Here is a 22448-nt window from a genome sequence, read left to right on the forward strand (position 1 = left end):
GGAACATTACTGCCTGATCTTCACCTCCTGTCAGGCCAGCTGCATTCGATTCTCATAGTAACGTTAACCCTATTGTGAACTGTGTATGCCAGGGATCTCCACTGCATGCACAGTTATGAGACTCTAACTAATACCTGATGATCTTAGATGGAATAGTTTCATCCTGAAACCATTCTCACACCCCTGCCACCCATGGAAAAACTGTCTTCTATGAAACCGGTCCCTGATGCGAAAAAGGGGACCACTGCTCTAAGGGCCCTTATTATTTTTAGTGGGGAATGCTATTTAGAAAGCAAGAGCTGGGCCCTCAGTGTGCTCACTGCTGCTAGGGGTGTCATTACTTGTAGGCCCTTTAAGAGGACAAGTAAGAATTATAAATATGTACTGAGTCATATCTTCTTACTGGCACTTCTAATCTCCGTCCAATGGCTCAGGCTCTTCCTTGCCTTCTCTCAGTCCGTAGCTGTATTGCCCTCCTCCCACAGTGACAAGCCTGACTCCCCCCAAAATAATACATTTACTTAATCTTACAATGGATACAACATAATTTCAGAATTGTCCCACCAATCTCACAACCAACAACAAATGTATAAAGTTCAAGATTCCTTTCCAGCACTTCTGCTGTTTGATTGAAGGTATACAATCATGCCACTGTGTTCCAAATAACTTGAATGAGTATTTTTTTCCTATGTGTAATCGTGTCATCCATTTGATACACAGTTAGGTTCATTTACTCTGTTTATAACTCAATTTACTCCCAATCTTGTTATTTAATGTTATTTTTGAATATACAAACCATTAACATGGTTTCAAACTCAAAACTATATAAAAAGGATACATTCAGAGAAGTACTGTATCACTTTCTTCCCTCCTAACTCTTCTAATGCCATTCCCACTCTGTAGATTACCAATTTCATATCTTCCAGTTTATTCTTCCTGTGTACCCTTTTGTAAAAATAATTGGATACATAGATAAAGACATTTTTATTTCCCCTTTTTTCTACATGAAATGCAGCATGCTATATATAGTCTTCCACGTTTTGCTTTTTGCACTACCAATATCTTCTGGTGATCACTCCAACCGCAATTCACAGAGCTCTTCCTCATCGTGTTTTACAGCACATCACTGCATTAACGTACTATGGTTCCTTCAAACAGTCTCCCAATACAACATGATCACTATGATGATGCACATCTTTTGAGTGAAGTTTGAACATATTTTCATGTACTTAAGGACCATTTTTATATCATTTTTTGTGAACTTTCTAGGTCCTTGCTACTTTTCTATCAGATTTATAGTCTCTTTATTCTCCTCAATTTGTAGCAATTTTTTTGTTCATTTGTTTGTTCTGAGATGATCTCACTCTGTTGCCCAGGCTGGAGTGCAGTGACGCAATCTTGGCTCACAGCAACCTCCGCCTCCCGGGTTCAAGCAATTCTCCTGCCTCAGCCTCCTGAGTAGATGGGATTACAGGCATGTACCACCCTGCCCAGCTAATTTTTGTATTTTTCGTAGAAACAGGTTTCATCATGTTGGACAGGCTGGTCTTGAACTGCTGACCTCAAATGATCCACCCGTCTCAGCCTCCCAAAGTGCTGGATCACAGGCGTGAGCCACTGTGCCCGGCCTGCAGTAACTTTTTATATATTAGCAATATCAGCATTTCATAAGAAATATATCTTGCAACTATTTTCTCCTGATTTATTACTTGTGGTTTATGGTTTTTTGCCATGCCAAAGAGGATTTTTTTTTTTTTTAATTTCTAACTTTACACAATCAGATTTTACTACATCTGAAGTTTGAATTGTGAAAAACCTTTCCTTGTGCTTTTCCTTTCCATTATAAAGCAACTCCTTATACTGGTTAATTTTTAAGTATCCCGAATTATATTATACACAGGAGTGTATGTAGGAACAAAATCCTATTTGCTTGCCTACTGACCGCTGGGCAGCTTCAAAGATGCATGAACTTTATTTCTGCAGGCCCTTCATTTCCTAGCTGCATACCTTTCGTTTTCCCTAATCCCAGATTTTCTCAGCAGACCAGCCTCGCTAGAGAGCTGTAAACTAAACCTAAATTACTAAAGAACACATCAATCACTCATAATAACCATAGGAATCTTTCTCTAGAGCAAATCATAATTGGTAGTACAAATCTGTTTTATAATCACACACTTTCATAAAGCAAAGATCACCAATAGTATACTTTATTGTCTCTCATTGATGGATACATTTGCTCTATTATTTTTATTATTAAATAATCCATGTTTATTTTAGGAAAAAAATTAAAACTATAGCTAGGCAAAAACAAATCAAAATGTTGGAACTGCTAATATTTTAGGGCATATATGTAAACACATATCTATTTAAAAACTCTCTTTTTTCATATACCTATTTAAAAAAACCTTCGCTATTATACTTCCTATTTTGTAATCTGTTTCCATTTTCATTTAATATAAACATCTTTCCACGTTACTAAGTTGTCTACAAAGGCATTTTAAAAGGCTCCATGGTATTATACTGTATAAAGACATAAAATATTGAATCAAATACTGTGCTTTTAGCATTTTTAAAAAATATCATAAACAACTCTGAGAAAAAGACACACACCTTTATGAATTTGTTCAAATGTTTCTTTTAGATAAATACCTAGATGTGAAATTGCAGGATTAAATAGGATACAAGATTTTCAGATTTTTGATATACATGGTCAGGTTGCCACCAGCAGTGTATGAAAAGAACTATTTCCTTTACCCACACTCCACCCACATTAGTGTTATCTTTCTCTGTAATCATTTTCATCTCCTGAATTAGCAAGACTAAACAATAGTGTAAAGGTCTGCAAAAGCACCAGATAAGCAAATTTAGAACAAAACATTACTGATGTCTGCCCCAAACACTGTAAACCTATTCCCAGGCTCTAAACTGTCAATTGAAACATCCTGAAAAACACCTTCACTCAAAGATGAACATTTTTTTTCACTTTCCCTGCACAGCTCAGTCTTTATGATGTTAAAATCCTGTAGAACTTCCTAACAGCACTTCTCATTTTGCAGGAGCCTGAGTTTAGTTCTGTTTATAATTGAATAAGACAGATCCCATACAGGAAGCATAGACCTAAGGAATCTGTGCAAAGAAATGGGAAAGTGTCTCTCATTGGGGCTGCACTAATTAAAAATCCATAAATAATTCTCCCTTGTCAGTTTCTGGATAAACACATTTGCCTTAGAAATTTTTACTTCAGGTTCTAGTCTAATGACCTTCACTTCTAAATTATGCTTTCAATTGAAAAACAATCACATGAAATTTTTTTTCCAGAACCATCTGTACTTTCCCAAGAACATGTAACTACTACAGATAAATCCACTACTTGGAACACCCCAATCATCCAGTTTAGGGTTCCAAAAGCTTAGGAAAATAATGCCATTCCTCAAAAACAGCAAGTGATCAGAAACACTTACTTTAAAATTCGATGTTTGGTGTGTGAAGCTTCTTAACAAGTGTTTATTAAACTGCATAATTTCAAAGCCTGGAGTGGTATATTGCAATGTTTTCCTGGGAGTTGATCACATTTGCATATCTTTTTACACTTCCTGTGAAATTAATATTGCCTTTTGTATCTCGAACTTAGCTAATATAACTTGCCATTTTTACTTTTCATTGCTATGAGTAATATAAAGTGAACCCCCAAAGGGACCCCTGCAATGCCTACATAAGCTTTATTCTCTCACTGTTGTATTTTTTATATGAATATATTAAATCAAGATTAATAAACCTTTGCAGAAGCCACTGGTCCTGCAAAAGGGCAAGATTCATAATGGTAAAGTTTGCTCAGCAAATAAAGGAAACCTGCTCCTAAAACTGGAGCCAAAGGCCAGGGTTCATGGAACTCTTGTCATATCCAACAGTGTGCCAGAGACCCTTTACCTCACAAGAAGCTTTTCAACAGTCACTCAATGTATGTGCAAAAGTGGCTTAACCACACCGGGATACCAAAACCTAGCCGGTGATTATTAGGCTGCTTTTGCTCGGGGATACATCTTTGTGAGATGCTAAAAAGTGACCATAATCCCAGAATTTAAAAAATTTCAGCTGGGTTTATGGGGATGGAATGCAATAATAAAGAAACAGGATGGTGGCCGGGTGTGGTGGCTCACGCCTGTAATCCAAGCACTTTGGAGGCCAAGGCGGGCAGACCACCAGAGGTCGGGAGTTCAAGACCAGCCTGACCAACATGGTGAAACCCCACCTTTTAAAAAAAGAAAAAAGAAAAAAAAAAAAAAAGAAAGAAACAGGATGGTAGGAGCTGAGGCGAAGTGGAACATGATGAGTAGCTGAGAAGCTCCAAAAAGCAAATCAAATACAGAAAAGGGAAATCTCTCTGAACACTGCATATCACACGGGGCACAGGAGGCCTCAAAGGAGCATCCCCAACTTGCTGGACCCCAGCAGCTACTTTGTCTTAGCTGAGAATCTGCTCAAAGCTCAGGGATACCTAAATGGCAATACAAAGGATGAGTTGGGGGCAGCTTCAAGATAGTAGGCTACTGGAATAAATACCTTGTGAGGTCAGAAAAGCTCACTACCATGCCTTGTACTACTGTCACTGATGCTCCTACTTCAAGATCATCCAACTTGGTCAAGAGGCAGAGTAGTGGGGATTCAGGGCCAAGACCAGGGTGAGGTAAAATGAGGCACAAACTTTAAGTGGTACTAAAAACAACCTCAGTAGCCAGGCGTGGTGGCCACACCTGAAGTCCTCGATACATGGGAGGCTGACACTTGAGCCCAGTGTCAGGGCTCAAGGACAGATCACTTGAGCCCAGTAGTTTGAGGCTATAGTGCATGATGATTATACCTGTGAATAGTCACTGTACTCCAGCCTGGGCTACATAGCAAGATGCCCATTTTAAAAGAACAGAAAGGAAAAGAAAGAAGTAAAGAAAAGTCCTTAGTACTCAAGATAATAATACTTCCGTGCGATATTTTTAGAACTCAAAAAAATGGTGAAGAAAACAAAATTTTAAAAATATTAATGCCCTGCCAACCATATTTGAGCCTGCATGTACACTTCTACCTACATTTTTAATATATTCTAAAATTAATTTTTTTGGAGAACCTTAACATCATTGAAGAAACATTGAAAAACTGAAAAATAGGTTTATTAAAACTTAAGATAGTAAATGTAAATATTGTATTTATACTAAAACCAGAATTCATTATAATTTCACTTTCCTGGCTCTAATGGAACAAAGCTATTTTTTATTTTATTTTATTTGAAATGGAGTCTCACTCTGCCGCCCTGGAGTGCAGTGGTGCGATCTCAGCTCACCAGAACCTCCACCTCCTGGATTCAAGTGCTTCTCCTGTGTCAGCCTCCCAAGTAGCTGGGACTACAGGTGTGCGCTACCATGGCTGGCTAATTTATGTGTTTTTAGTAGAGATGGGGTTTCAATATGTTGGCCAGTCTTGGAGACAAAGTAATTTAAACATGTTTTCAAAATTTACTTCTTTATCTTCTTTTTAATGGAAGGGAAGAATGACCATGTTTGATATTCTCTTATCACCTAGTGACAATCTTAGATGCTTTTTAATAAAACTACTTAATTTCTTTAAATTAATTTAATTTTTTTTCTTTCACTTTAGGCTCCAAAATGACTTGGCATTGTACTAATCCTTATTTAAAATTTTGATATTTTGGTCATCATGGATTTTTCTGGCATTTATTTGATTTTTGAAAAAAATTGAATTAAAGTATTTGTCTTGATCACTAAGTATCATGACATTCTCTTAAAGTGTGCACTACCTTGTTCCATCCAAGTCAAATTCAAGGATGTAGCCATGTCAGGCAAACATCATAAAAATGACTTTAAGTGTGGAAAGAAGCATAAGCTCTGTTATTAAGTGAAAGAATTGCATGGCAGAATAATGTGTACAGTATGGGATCATTTGCACTTTAAAAAAAGGCCAGAAAAACATTTGAAAAAATAACTCTCAGTCATTGTACATCAAATAAACATGGATGGCAAAAGGTACAAAGTGTAGTTCCTGAAGCAAGAGGTTCTAAATCATGGTGCTGCAAAATAATACATCGGGTTCGGGTGTCCACGTAGCAGTAACAACTAAGTATTACCCTCTGCTAACATCTGATGTCTTTGAAAGATTGTCTCTACAATAATATCATTATCATTGACTTGTAGCTAGGTACTTTTTTTTTTTTTTAAGAGAAAGGGATCGGATTACCTCATGTGTACTGGGATGACAAGCAAACACTGTAGGTTCAAGGGAGTTCATGAGCATCTCAATAATATGCGTCATGGTGAAAATACACTGAGAACTACTCATCTAGCTGCTATTGATCCTATTCCATAAGCTAGGAATATGTAGTAAGTACTATTTTGTTCTTGCTTTTCTTTCTTTCTTTCTTTCTTTCTTTTTTTTTTTTGACCCACTCAGTATCCTCCTCTGTTAAATAATAGCAACTTTTGTTGGCTTTTTAGCCAGGCTTATGGAAGTATAATTTTAAAATAGTAAAATTTATCCTTTTAGCATATATGTATACAAATTCTGAAAAATGCATATAGTTATGTAACAAACATCACAATCAAGTTACAGAACATTTCTATCATCCCCAAAAGTTCCAAAGTACTTTGCCATTGTCAATCCTTTATCCTAATTCTCCAGTCCCTAGCAAACCACTGATTTGTTTTCCCCCTAATTCTACCTGTTCAAAAACATCATATAAATGTAATCATAAACCATCTGTGCCCATCTTCTTTCACTTAGGGTAAAGCATTTGCGATTCATCCATTTGATGCATATCTCAGTAATTCATGTCTTTTTATTGCTGAATAGCATCCTCTTTTATGGATATACCACAGTTGATTTATCCATGGTAATAGGATTTGGATTATGCTTTGGCAAATCACCCATACTTCATTTTCAGGTCATATGGTTTATAAATGGCTGACCCAACCCTAGTTCCAGGAATATCCATAGTCAGGCCTGATCAAATAATATGTTCAGTCATCCTGATAACATGGATGGTTTAGAGGTGGGCACATGATTTGATGTAACTATTTTCAATTCAAGACAACTGACAGAACTATTGATAAGAAGTTACTGATGGTATGATGGAAGCTGTTTCTGGTAGCTATTGTACCATCACAAGGGTGTCCCTTGAGGATAATAAAGCCAACAGGAAATAAAGTACAACCAAGTGGATGAGATACATTCCTAAGCTAGTTTGAGCACCTGGATTTAGACATGCCTAAAGATCTAGCTGTAAACCTGTCAGTTACATGAGCCTATATAATTCCTTCTGGCCTAAGCCAATTTTGATTACATCCCTCATTGCTGAAACTAAAATCTCTGGACTCTACAGCATAGAAAGAAAACTTCCATCAAGGAGCTTACAAAAGAGTACTGGAAATAAAACATAAAAAATGGTTTTGACATCAGACACCCCCATTTTACCACTTCACTACTTCCTAAGTATACAATGTCAAGAATTATCTTTACTCCTATAAACCCGTATTTCCTCATTTCCAAAATGGAAAGAATAATTTCTTACCCATTCTAAAATATTATATTGAGAATCAAAAAAGACTAAGTTGGTTCAAATGCAAAAGAAAAATAAAATGTATAATTATTATACACACAAAATAATTTGTACACAAAAAGGAGATATTGAGTGTTGATGGTGATAAGAGATAGAATCAAGAGGCACTATAAGGATCAATGCAGAACTCCACTGCTTATATAAGGATCAATGAATAATAATTGTAACTAGTGATATTTCTTGAGTGTATTCTTGTGTTAGGTATTGTCTTAGGTATTTTACTACATTATCGCGCTTAACATTCTAAGTATCACTAAGGTAACGTTTTAAACCCATTTTTGATTAGGCTTAGACACACAAAATACTTTTTAAGTTAAAGTAGCAGCTGACAGAGACCAAATAAAAACCTAAATCTGCAGCCAAGCATGATGGCTCACACCTGTAATCCCAGCACTTTGGGAGGCCAAGGTGGGCAGATCATGAGGTCAGGAGTTCGAGACCAGCCTGACCAACATGGTGAAACCCTGTCTTAAAAAAAAAAAAAAAAAAAAAAAAAAAAACTTAAATCTGGACCACCAAAGCTAATGCACAGTGCACGCTTCTAAGTTAGATAGAAGGCATGAAGCAAACACTCTGGAAAGTAAAATTCAGTTATAAAAACCATCACAACACAATTAATTTAGCAACTTCATTCCTTTATACATAATTGTGCAGAGTGCATCTAACTCATTAAGACGTAGAATGTTTATACTGTCATATAATATTATCACATGGTAATAAACAAAGTTGCACTATATTTCTAAACATCTGGATTTCTGAGCCAATTTTACACATTTAATTCAGCTATTTGGTGTCTTAAACACATAGCAAAAATACACAAGGAAAAAATGACTGTACATCTGGCATCGAGATGGCTCCAAGAATTGGACTGCCAATGCGAAAGTCAGGTTTTTCTAGCCGATATCCTCTGGAGGATAAGTACCCAAAACAGTTTCCAAAGTAACCACAATAAAGAAAGGAGACTCCACAGAGGAAACAAGAGTGAATGAGACATGCCTAGCCCTTTTCAAAAGGTGAGCCTTCCCTCCCAAGATCCAAGGAACTTAGGGTTTCTCATATCTGACACCCTATAAACCAGAAAGAGTATCACTTGTTTGTTTTGCCATTTCTCATTTTCCGACTTTGGTCCTTATCAGATTCTCCAGAGGTAGCATAATTTTTCAGACACCTATTCTATTTAGAATTTCATTTATTCCTCCATCCTTTTAGTTACTCAGTGATGACTTCTCTTTGCTGAGCCCTGCACTAATGATCCAAAATCCCAATCTTCCTGCCTAGGAGAGGTAGGGAAAAGTAAGGAGTATGGCATCTCCATTTCCTTCTTTTCCTTTAGCAACCAACCTCTACTGGAATTAATTCTTTCAGTTCAGCTGGCCCTTGAGATCCAACGTAATTTGTTTTAAAAATCAAGGCAACCATTAATGTAAAAATAAAACAAGTATTAGAAGAAAACATGAGTGAATTTCTGTGCAACTAGAAGTGGGGAAAGCCTTTCTAACTATGACTCAAATCCAAATGCAAAAAAAGAAAAAGATTGAGAATTTCAATTACCTGAAATTTTTAAAATTTGCACAGCAAAAAATATCGTAAGCAAAATAAAAAATTAAATGCATGATAGGAGAAAACATTTATAATATATATCACAGATTAGGCACCAATCATCCTAATACACATTTTAAAATTCTTGGCCAGGCACAGTGGCTTATGCCTGTAATCCCAGCATTTTGGGAGTTTGAGGTGGGTGGATCACAAGGTCAGAAGTTCAAGACTAGCCTGACCAAGATGGTGAAACCCTGTCTCTACTAAAAATATAAAAATTAGCTGGGTGCCGGGCGCGGTGGCTCAAGTCTGTAATCCCAGCACTTTGGGAGGCCGAGGCGGGTGGATCACGAGGTCGAGAGATCGAGACCATCCTGGTCATCATGGTGAAACCCCGTTTCTACTAAAAATACAAAAAATCAGCTGAGCATGGTGGCGCGTGCCTGTAATTCCAGCTACTCAGGAGGCTGAGGCAGGAGAATTGCTTGAACCCAGGAGGCGGAGGTTGCGGTGAGCCGAGATCGCGCCATTGCACTCCAGCCTGGGTTACAAGAGCGAAACTCTGTCTCAAAAAAAAAAAAAAAAAAAAAAAAAAAAAAAAAAAAAAATTAGCTGGGTGTGGTGGCAGATGCCTGTAATCCCAGCTACTTGGGAGGCTGAAGCAGAGAATTGCTTGAACCCAGGAGGAGGCAGTTGCAGTGAGCCAAGATCACGCCACTGCACTCCATCCTGGGTGACAGAGTAAGACTCCTCTAAAAAAAAAAAAAAAAAAAAAAAAAAAAATTCTTAAAACCCATTTTTATAATAAGCAAAATAGAAGAACAAGTAGTTCGCAGAAGAGGATATAGTAATTGCCCTTAAACATATGAAAATATGCTTAATTTCACTTAAGAGAAAAGTAGATTAAAACTACATTAAGAATTATAAGCACATTACTCTAACATAAGAGGTTACCAACAGGAGACACGGGTTTGGTGTACACAGAAACCCTTTACTACCTTCACAGCTTTTCTGTAAATCGAAAACTCCTCTTAACAAAAAGTCAACTTAAAAAAACTACATTGAGATCCTATTTCTTGCCTACCAGATTGCCAAAAGCTGAAAACTCAACTATATGCTCTGTTGGGAAGACGCAGAACAACAGTCCCTCTCATGCGTTGCTAGTTAGAGTTCAAAAGGGTATAACCTGTGTGAAGAGAAATTTGGCATTAGTTTCAAAACTATGTATCTATTTCCTTTTTTATTTATTTACCTACCTATCTATATATATATTTACTTACCAGCAATGTCAGTTACAGCGTTCACCCTGGACATATATCTTCAATTGTATGAAAAAACATGGACATAAAATTATTCACTGTAGTGTTATTTCCAGTAAGTGTGTATATATATATATATATATATATATATATATATATATATATATACTGGAAAGAATCTAAATGCCATCCACAGATACAACTAATAGTAGTCCTTTGTATGAACAACGAATATACACAAAGGACTACTATTAAACTGTAATAAGGGATGAGAAAGATCTTTATAAAATGATATGAAATAATTGCCAGAATAAAAAAGCAAGGTGAATGAGAGTGTATATAACCCGCTAACTTCTGTGTAAAAAGTAAGCATATGTATACATATATGTATTTGCTTCTTTTTATAATAAACAAAACTAACAAAAACATTTCCAAAGGATGTGAGTATAAATGGAGTTAGAAGGGTAGGGATGGAGTGGGACTTTCTCGAACAAATTTTTATCTAGTTTTGACTTGAATATAAAGTTTCACAGATTCAAAATTTAAAACGCATTTAAAGTATTTATAAAACAAAATCTAAACGTGCATACAGGCAGGAAATAAGTGTACCTAATGATATATCACATTGCCATAAATAATCACAGAGAAAAAATAAATTCAAATAATTTCTCAATACGGTATTCTGAATATATATCCTTAGTGGAATATTAGGGGAAAAAGAAGTGCAAATAAATCTTGAACTTTGCTTTGTAGATTGATTGTCAGGAGGGGTATTGATATAGTAATTCTGAAACTATTTTCTGTGTACTATAGGATAGAGAAAATGAATCAATACATTAGGACCTCACTGTGGAATAAAGGAGATGCAAATATGAAATGGAGGAGAGTGTGGAAGAATTTTGTGATGTTGAATTTGTATGTGGTTACATATATGTATCTAGTTATCTGTCCATCTACGTAACTATCTAATCTATCTAATCTAACTATCTATTAGAAGCCAATGACACCCCAGTAGCAATGAGCCCACCTGGTGGCCAAAACTTTCTTTCTACATTCCATTCTCCACTAAAGGGAGACAGGGCTTGACTGATTCTTGATTGTGGTAGGGAACATGTAAGGTAAGGTTCAAATATCTTTTTTCAGTCAAGGACATACTCAAAGACTGATGGAGACTTGTCAAAATGATATAGGAACTAGCATCAGGGGATCCTGCTGGCTAAATGAGGGACAATTTGAGCCTCACAAAAGAATAAGGAGCTGTCTAAGTATCATTTTGTGGAACTTAATTGAGCTGTGTGCTTATAATTTGTGTATTTTTCGGTAGGTATGCTATATTTCAATACGAAATGTAGTGTCTTTTTTTTTTTAAAGCTATGATACAAACAGCAAATAAGATATATAATTTACTTTAGCAGAAAGGAAGCCCTGTGCTCTATGAATTAATTGTTCTGATTATAGTGATGATTATCCATCCTAGTATGGATACAGAGATGGGGACCTCTTTCGGTACAAACACCACCAGTCCAGAAATGTATGAAGATAATACAGAGAGAAAAACATCATTAGGCACAAATCAGTGATGGATGATAGAACCCATGACTGAAAGGTTCTTGGACTCAAAATAGTGACCCAGTTACCCAGTCTCAAAATATCTCCCCACAGGTACTAATTTCAAAGCAAAACAAACAAACAAACAAAAAACTTAAAAAGGGAGTGATCTGGAGAATAGCTGAGATCAAACAGCATCACCAAAAATGGCACGAGCAAATTATGTGACTCTGCTGTGACGCCATGTGAAGTAGGCAACATTACCCAGGTAGTACTTTGGCCTGCAATGAAGAACAATTTTATGACATTCCACAAGCACTGGCTTGGAATCATCAAAAATACAGACTCATGAAGACAAAAGGCAGGGAAATATACTAGATTAAAAGAGTCCAAAGAGACAACCAACTAAGTGAAATGTGTAATCCTTGATTGTATTTTAAAAAGAAAACATAAATAAGGAGAAAGAGACATTACAAGGTATTGAGGGATATTAATGGAAACATTTGAATATATTAGATTACATATCAATGTTAAATTTCATGGGGAGGGTGATAATGGTATTATGGTTACATATTCATCTTAGGAGACATAATGTTAACGGGATAGTATGATATCTACAACTGAAATGCAAATGATTTTTTAAAGTATATAAATGAGAGAAAAAAAGCCAATGAACAATTATAACAGGGCCAGGCACGGTGGCTCATGCCTGTAATCCCAGCACTTTAGGAGGTCAAAGCGGGCAGATCATGAGGTCAGGAGTTTGAGACCAGCCTCCCTAACCTGGTGAAACCTCATCTCTACTTAAAATACAAGAATTAGCCATGCATAGTGGCGGGTGCCTGTAATCCCAGCTACTTGGGAGGCTGAGGCAGGAGAATCACTTGAACCCGGGAGGTGGAGGTTAAATGAGCTGAGATTGCATCACCGCACTCCAGCCTGGGAACAGAGAGTGATTCCATCTCAAAAAAAAAAAACAAAAACAAAAACAAAATTACAATAAAATGTTAATAACTGAATCCTTACGGGGGAAGAGTAATTGGGATAGACTGTATAAACATTAATCAAGGATAACTAGCATTTTTTGAATGCTCACTGTGTCAGGCCCTATTTAGAGACATTTGCAACATTAATTCATTTAATCCTTGCAATAATTCTATGTGGTTGATACTAAATGTATCCATTTTACAGACAAGGAAATTGAAACCTGTAGAAGTAAAACAACTTGCCCAGGCTAGTAAGTGGAGTAGCTGGAATCTGAAGTTAATAAATTTAGAGTCAGAGTTCATTATCATAGCCACTATACTACTCTGCCCTTCAAATAAACAATAAGTCTGTTTAGAGGAGCAAACACATTAATCGCACCAATCTAATGATTACACGCAACTGATATCTCCTATGTGCCCAATGCAGAATTCCAGAGGGTTCAACTGGTTCCAATTAGTTCTCTTTCCTGTGCTGGAAAAGAAGATCAGCAATAACTAGAATTCTGGGGTGGGATGCACTGGGGGTGTTTTACAAACATAGCATCCAAAAATAGTATGTTCAGTTATGAGTATTATTTTTAAAATAGAGAATATAAAGAAAGTCTGAAGATCAATATTTAAATCAAAGAAAAAAGAACAAAAGTACAGGAGCTTTGAGGTTTAGACTGCTGAAAATGCCACTATAAAGCGGTCCATTTCCTCAGTAGGTAGCCCCAAAAGACCCCTGACACAGTAGAAATTATATCATTAGTCAATTAATCAGCTTTCTTTCACAATAGCACAATGGGGTGCCCTCTTTAACTCAACAGAGTAACCAGCTCACCAATAGTATCTAAAAGAGAGGAAAGTCACAGAATGGAAAAACAGATACAAAAAAGCTATGGAGAAGAGAGACTGAAACAGACAAAGACCGTTATAGTATAAAAGAAAGTGAGAAATGGAAAGGGAAATGTCAGGAATCAAAGGTTAAAAGAGAAAAGATCAGGATAAAATAAGATACAGAAATCTCTTATGAAAAAAAAGCGGGGGACCAATGAAGAGATAGAAATCATGACCAGAGTCGAAGCTTGAAAACGCAGGGCAACAGACAAAGGGAACTGTAATAGCAGAGCCATTGACTCGATCATTCATTTCACTCATTCATTTAACACCCAAAATATGGAGGGTGCTTTGTGGAGCTTTGAGGGACACAAAAATGACAAAGACAGGACCCTTACCCTCAAAAAGCCCAGCTGTTCCAAATATTCTCATTTCTGTATATTCTTAATTTTAATGTAATTTTAATTATTGTTACCATACCTTAGCAAATATTCTCATACTCAACATGTACTTCCAAAAATTACAGCAACTATATCATCTATAAAAGAGGGTAATCTTAAATGGCAGCTGCCATCAGAATGAGTTCATTGATGGTGGAATGGAAACATGTTTACAGTTCTGATATGCTGATAGCATATAAGACAGCATTGTGATGTGGTTCTCTGTATATATAGATGCTTACTCTAAATTTTTTGGATACAGCACACTCCACATCATTCTATTTCATTTTTATCATCCCATTTCAGAGGGGAGGCAAAGGACAAAGAAATCTAAAGGGTGTCGAAAGACAAATAAGGAGGTTACAAACCATGTTTTCATTTTCTTTGCAATTTCCCACAGGGAAATTGACAAAAAGCTGTACTGATCAATGGAATGCATATTTGTCATAGAGTAGCTGAGAGTGAATTCTAGGTAAACATACAAGGAAGAGGCTCCTAGACAGATACCATTGCCTAGGACCTTTCATTTAAAAGATACCTAGCGATATGTGACTTGGGAAAACCACAAATTGACATCCCAGCATGCCTCAGTATATGGTCTTTGCTCTTACCAAGGTTAGTTTGCTCCTCTGAAAATTCAAGTTTGAACAGGTGTTTCATATACCCAATTTAGAACGCACACCCCTCCTAGATCTATAAGGGCAGGTGAGAAGCATAGATGTGAACACCCATTATTTTGAATGCTCAACGTCTGATTCCTTTAATGCACTGTCCCTCTCTTTACCATCTCCCCAGATCCTTGTATTTGTTGTGGGATTTCAATTGAGAAGCCCCATCTCCCTTGCCAGAGATAGGAATGTGACTCAGCCTAACCAATCAGAATATTTTTGGGGACATGTATGAATCAGCAGTTAGAGAGAAGGCCTTCTGAGATCTTGGGCACTGAAATTCACATAAGTCTGAAGCTGCTTAGAGATCTTTCTTCCCCCACCACAAAGACTGTGGCTGAAGAAAAAAATGAAGATCACATGGAGAAGGGGAGGGCGTCTCTTCTGAGGTAGGGTGACAGCAGAGGCGAATTTATCTTGAAGCTACTACAACTTAAGCTTACAGGTCCTTCTCCAGCAATGTGTTCATGTGGTCATTTATAACCTTCTTACAGAGAAGACTCTCCAAACTGTATAAGCTTTGGGCCGCAAAAACCTAGATTCACCCCTAGGGAGAGACAGTTGTGAAGATACAATAAGGCACACATAGCCATTCATAACAGAAGCCAGTTTCACTCCATTGCACCTGCAATTATGTGAGCCAATATTCACCCTTTCCTTTTATCTTAGGATAATACAAATTTGGTTTTACTCACTTACAATGTAAGGAAACTGGGAATTTTTAAGACAGAAATAAAATCATCGCTCTTAAACTGCTGGCAGAAAAAAAAGTGAACCAACGGTATTTTTGACTCCCAGAGTATCTATTATAAGCTGTCATTTTGTTTTTGTCCACATTTCAGTATGTGGTTTAGAAGTAAGTTACATCATATTTGTAACTAGTTATAAGGAATCAGGGGACACCCTCTGGACATTTTTTAAAGATATTTTTCTTTTAATTGGCTATAAAGGACAATAAGGATTAAGTTGGCACTACAGTAACTCTCATTTAATGATACCCCGTTCTGTGCCACCCATTTACCAAACATGTAGTTCTATTTCTGCATTCTATAGAATACTTATTCTCTACTTATGCTCTACTGAGAGTTCCATGAGTAGAAACTCATGCACATGCATGCGCGTGCACACACACACACACACACACACACACCCTTCTACCATCACCACTACACCACCACCATTTTCATCATCATGTGATTTCTAAACAACAGTCATGTTACAGTAAAGGAATGTGAGAGCTAAGCAAAGCCTCCTGGCTAGAGGTTCTGGTATCTTTCTTTAAACCCAGGGCACTTATGATGTGGGTTCCCTGCAGGGCACTGGCTGTGGCTTCACCAAGCACTGCCATTTCCAGCACTGTCAGTTTCTTTCACCTTCAAGAGAATACAGAAGAGTCATTCAAAGCAGACAAGTAAAGAGATGTCCTGGCAGTCTAATTTCAAACCAGGCCTCATATCAGAGTCTTTTTATGGTTTTTAGAATAAGTATTTTATGCTGCTCTGATGAAAACCTCTCACCGTAGGAGCTTCTGTCTGACGAATGCCATAAAGAATGAAAAGGTGAGTCTGAAGCAAAGGGAGGGGCAAAATTATTTTCGTTTCAATAGCCAACACACAATGAAAACAAGAAACTATAGAGGTTTAAAAAATAGCCGATATTTATTCTGGTAAAGACTTTTCTCATGTCAGCAGTTTACCACTGTAAGATGCTGACGATAACTATGTGAATGTTGCTATAAAAAAAATTAAATCTCCCAACTCACGGGTTTCAAAGATGTTTCTGCCTCTGCCTTACACACACACACACACACACACACACACACACACACGTACACACGCATATTTCAGGTACCTCTGTCAGGATCTCCCAAATCAATTATACTGCATGGAGGAAAAATATTTATACTACTACTACGACTAGAATAAGAATAAACTAGTAAACAAACAGAAGAGAATGTTAGCTGCCGTACATGTCATCTGAAGGCCTGAAGCTCATGCGTGCCAGGTTTCTGTTTGAGCAGTGGTGGGGGTAAACATGGCACAGCAGTTGTCAGCCTGGACTGTGGAATCAGATCATACCTGGAAATGAATCCTGGGTTGCTCGCTGAGTAACCTAAGCTGGAAACTGAACCTCCCTGAGCCCCAGGTTCTACATCAACAAACTAATGCCAGTTATCCCATGGGGTTACTGTAAGGATTAAGTGAGAGAATGTTATATAAAGGTGAGGAGTGGCAGAATACGCCACCCCCCAAATATGTCACTTTGGCGTGAGGATTATTTTGAGCTGAAGGCAGTTGAGAAGAAGCAAATGTGACAGAAGTTCCCTGTCTTCCCCCATTTGTCATAAAACAGGTTATACATTTACAAAGGTACCGTCCCCACTTATCAGAAAAGAAAAAGTGAATCCTCAGAGATAACTCTAGATACTTACTAGCCAGAAGAGACACCAGCGGAAGCTACATAACAAACTTTACTGACTAGCCCTTCCATTAGTTCCTCCATATATTTACTTTCCCATAAACTGCAAAAACGCGAAATCCTTTCCTTTGTCTTGCCATTTCTCTATTTATTGCCCTTTTTAAAAAAGCTGTATAAGGTCACATTTTAATCACTTCTTTGAGTCACTCATCACTGGGTACTCCCATGTGTATGTGCAATGTACATGTTAATACATTTCTGTTTTTCTCTTGTTAATCTGTCATTTTTTATTCTGCTTTGCAGGGCCACAGCTGGAGAACGTAGGAGGGTAGAGGGAAGTAGATTTGGTATAAAGAGCTTAGTGCAGAGCCTGCCTCACAATGAAGCACTCAGTAGGTGAAAGCACTGCCATTATTAACTATTGCCACGAAGCATCCACGTTGGTTAAACAGACACCATATAATTACTCTGAGCAAAGCTAGACTTCAAGAAATCATGACTTGCCCAGCCAAGTACTTTGGTCAAACACATATTTGTTTGACTCTATGTTGCTGAGACTAGAATATCTACTATACAGATGAATGAGCCAGTATCGAATTTGAAATTTCAACAGAAAGGCAAGTATAATCTGCCTGATAGTAATAAGTAACCTGTTAATCTTTGAATGGATGGGCTTGCCTGTTTTCACCCATGCTACCCAAAATGTGAACCACAGAACGGAGCATCAGGGTCACCTGGGGACTTCATAGAAATGCTGAGTCTTAGGTCTCATCCAGACCTACTGTATACATGGAATTATAATAAGATCTCCAGGTGATTTTCATGCATATTAAAGTCTGAAAAGCACTGCTGTGGACCACAAAATTTAATGTACTGCTTATCACACTTTGGGTGTGTTTCTGTGATCTTTACTGCTTAATAAACCACCCCCAAAACTTAGTGACTTAAAACAACAACAGTTTATTTGTCCTACTTCTTCAATACTGGCAGGACTCAGTGAGGCAGCTCATCTCTGCTCCATATAGGTGCAGACTAGGGTAGTTCACTAGGGTGGTAGTAGGCTAGGGTAGTTCAATGCAGACTGCAAGATGCAAGCTGGCTTCCCTCATTCATATGCCCTTGGCTGGCCTCGCTGGGACAGCTGGGGGCCGGCTGGCTCTTTTCTCCATGTTTTTGTTGTTCTTCAGGACCTCTTTCCAAATGGAGTGTTCTCTCTCCTTCAGCATGATCAGACTTCTTTATGTGATGGCACCAGGCTCCAGGACAGTGACATCAGCCATCTTAAAGCCTTGATCTGGAACAGGCAACGTGCATTTCAAGTTGACCAAATTGGATCAAAAGCCAAACAAATGTCAAGGAGAGAAAAAAGACTTTATTTCTTGACATAAGAAGAGGTCTACACAGACAGGAATGGAAGAATTTGTCAGCTACAGGTTTTGCAGACAAGCTACCACAGAGTATCTGTTACTTTTTACTTTCTGCATCTCTCTGTTTTCTTGATTGGTCAAACCGTCACTTCATTTCAATTACACAACTATATGCAAGTCCCCACTGGGAGTATAAGGAATTTTAAGGCATGCTATCTCCCCTCAAGGAGCTTGTTATAATACAATTGGTAAAATAATAAATATGTATCTTGAAATTTTAATAACAATAAGATACTGTAATAATAAAATATTTACGTAGTAGTGCCAGTTAATAACAGAAATGATGTCCTAAGGCTATGAACCATCTAGTTAATTAATCATGCACACAGTAACCATCTTGAGTGTTTGGAAGAGAGAATGGAAGGGGAGGAGAATGTCCACAGAAGGAGGGCTGTGCAGTGAGTAAGACTTGCACAGGAAGATGAGTAAAAAGGATTTCAAAAAGGAAGGTCCAAGGAAGTATGCACAAAGGATACAACGGAACCAAGGAGCAAAGGGAATGGGGTCATAGGGACATAAGGCCATGAATGAGCATCTCTGAATGTTCTTCAATGATGATTATAAATTCAATGTTCCTGAAAGAATTTCCTGCCTCATAACGTCCACCTTTACTTCTCCCTTTAGATATGTTCATAAGCTATTTGTGGAATCCCCACCAGCAATATAACCTTGTATTAATAATCAAGGGTTTTTATGAACCTTATAAATTTTACTATACCTTGTAGAGGGTGTGGGGGAACAAAACAACAGAAATGTAGGCATTGTCAAATGGCAACTTGGAAACTTCACTATTCATTGTATAGGAACCATTACTTTTGGTATTGTTAAGGAGCAACTTGTAAATTTCACTCTCCCTTAGAAAATAAAAATGGAATGAAAGGTGCTGCTTAGAAGAAACGTATAAATTTCAATCTCCACTGCAGGAAAATAAGCTCTGATTACACTACATCATTCATACACCTCAATGACTTGGTTTTCTAACAACAGAGAACGAAATTTACAGTTGTAATTTAACTTTTTTAGGATTGTGTTTTTCTTCCATCTCTTTTTTGTTCTTTTTTTCCCCTACCTACCCCAGAAACATAATATGAACAATGGGGTTTCTGAATAGTATCATACATTAATTACTTCTATTATAACAATGATTACAACAATTTTAAACATTGTTCTCAGGGCCTCATGATACCAAATATATAAGTGGGGAATGGCACAGCTTTTGGCCATCCAGTTCAAACAACTGCCCTTTATCTTGTTGGGGAAAAAGAGAGCTTATTAAAAATTGATAATAAACAGTATTACTAGTATTTAACTTCTATTTGTTGTTGAAAAGAAGTGAGCCTATGGTTTCAGAGGCTTCCTAGCATTTTCATAAATATACCCATTAGATATTCAAAAGCCAATAGATTTGAATGGTTTTGCCATTTATTCAAACAGATAGCTATCCTGGACAGGAAGGATAGGAGCGTTGGAAGAAAGTGTTAGAACTACATTTCTGTAGAGTCATGACAAGAAATAAAGAAAGGGGAGTCACCACCTCAATATTAAAAGTGTCAGCACAATGACATCCTAATAAAAGATGTTCTAAAAGAAGTTATGAAGCGCCATACCAAGACATACTGTCAAAACAAAAATCAGGTGCAATACAGGACAGAATGAACCAAATATATTTTTACATCAAGGAGTAAAAATGTACATAATCTCTACAATTTTCTTAAGTTATAATTCTTGAATAGAAAATATACATACAAAGTGAAAAACTGAAACCATGCCAAAGTACATTGAAAACTGTCTCCCCACTCATACTGTTAATGATCTGTTGTACACTCTTCAACATATGCATATGTGAACATGTATACACATTTTTAATTTCCATGACTACAAATAATGGCATATTCTAACTCATTTTTCACCGAACAATGTCATAGAGATGGTACTATATAGATCCACCTTTTTGTGATGGCCTAATTTTATTACAAAGATTATAAAGTATAGATATTCCCTAATTTATGTACTGATTCTCCTATTGCTTGGACACTTAAGCTGTTTTTAATCATTTGTTGTTAAATTCAATGCCATGATTAATATTTCTGCACATATAATTTTGTGCACCTGCATGACTGTACTTCTAAAACAAATTCCTAGAAATGGAACTGCTAGGTCAAAGGGTACATATGTATTATGTTTTGATAGTTATAGCCAAATAGCTTTCCAAAGACAATATAATAATTCATGCTTCCATTCATGATACCAACATATCTTGCATTGAAGGAATTCCAAAATAACCCAAAGTTCATCATTTTTCTGCCAACTGATCCTTTCTCTCTCAAAAACAGTGGGGGTAAAAATCACTCATTTTTGCTTCTAACCATAGGCAGGTTATAATTATTACTGCCCAAGATTCAAGGCCATTTCATTACCCACTGCACCACTGTCCTCATTGTGGTATAATTCTAACTGGTCAGAAAGACCTTTAATTTGCAGACCTTCTCAGAATACAGATTATCTGCATTCTGCAGACATCTGCAGAAAGCCATCCGCAAGTGCGTATTTCATGGCTGAATATTTTTACATAACATCAGCTGGAACCCATCATTCCAGCATTCTCGCCAAGTGTCACAACCTGCTCTATTATATCAATAAGCAGCTTCAATTAGTCATTTTCTCCCCATGGTGACGACAGCTATAATAGCATGCAGTAGTCTGATGGAGTTTGTAATATAAAGTGGAGATGGGAGTATTAAAAGGAAGAGAATACAGAATTAGAATCGCATAAAAAAATCTGTCTCCCAAATAGTCATTTGGGGAAATGACAACATTTTTGAAACAGTATTCAAGAATGAATACAAAAATGCAATTACTTTTGAAAAGTCAGATAAATAAATTTGCAATGGTAACACATTCTTGACCCAGATAGAACCCTAGTTTTTATTGACTAATTAGTCATTAAGCATCATCTCAAAAAACAACTGTAAATGAAAGAATATTGGGTAAATAGAAATAAAACCTAAGGCTTAAAAGAATTGTAAAATCAAAATAAATGACAACAGAGAATACTACTTGGAATACATTGGATAGTAGTAAATAAATTAAAAGGCATAACACAGTTGCTCTGCCCTCAAAATTATCCCTGATCTGTTACTACTTCCTAAGTACTGGTGTACTAAGATCACCAGGATCCAAATCTGATTATTATATAAATCTGTTTATTATTTACATCTAATTATCTCTGACCTGTTAATACTTCCTAAGATCTGATGTACTAACATCACCAGGCTTCAAACTATGCTGACCTTCCCTGGCACACAGCCAGAGCCTCCTGACTGGCTACCTGCCTCTCTTCTTGTCTCATTCAGCCTCTTCTTTAGACAGCAGCTGAAATGATTTTCTAAAAAATATAAATCAGATCAAGTCATTTCTTTCTTTTCAGCCCTCTACTGGTTTTCCTCATAATTAAAATTTAACATCTTTACCGTGGCTGGCAAAGCCAAATATGGAATCCATCCTTGTCACTTCTCCAGTGGCATGTCCCACCACTTCTTTCTCCTCCCTATACTGGCCTCCATCAAGCACAGTCCCAACTCAGACCCTCAGGTCTTGTCGCTTCCAGCTACAATGCTTGTCCCCCAAATATTCACATGTATCTCTCCTTTGCTTCATTCAGTTACATCCTCAAATGTTACCTCATCACAAAGAGATTCTTTGACCACCCAATCTAAAAAATAA

General features: G+C 37.0%; 1 protein-coding gene across 6 annotated transcripts in view; it reads right to left on the reverse strand.

The window, feature by feature from the left end:
• The window catches only part of FHIT (fragile histidine triad diadenosine triphosphatase), a 1474674-nt gene that overhangs the window by 1160831 nt on the left and 291395 nt on the right, over nt 1-22448 (reverse strand). The window lies entirely within an intron of this gene.

The sequence above is a fragment of the Saimiri boliviensis genome, chromosome 8 (assembly GCF_048565385.1).
Source record: "Saimiri boliviensis isolate mSaiBol1 chromosome 8, mSaiBol1.pri, whole genome shotgun sequence".
Classification (NCBI taxonomy): domain Eukaryota; kingdom Metazoa; phylum Chordata; class Mammalia; order Primates; family Cebidae; genus Saimiri; species Saimiri boliviensis.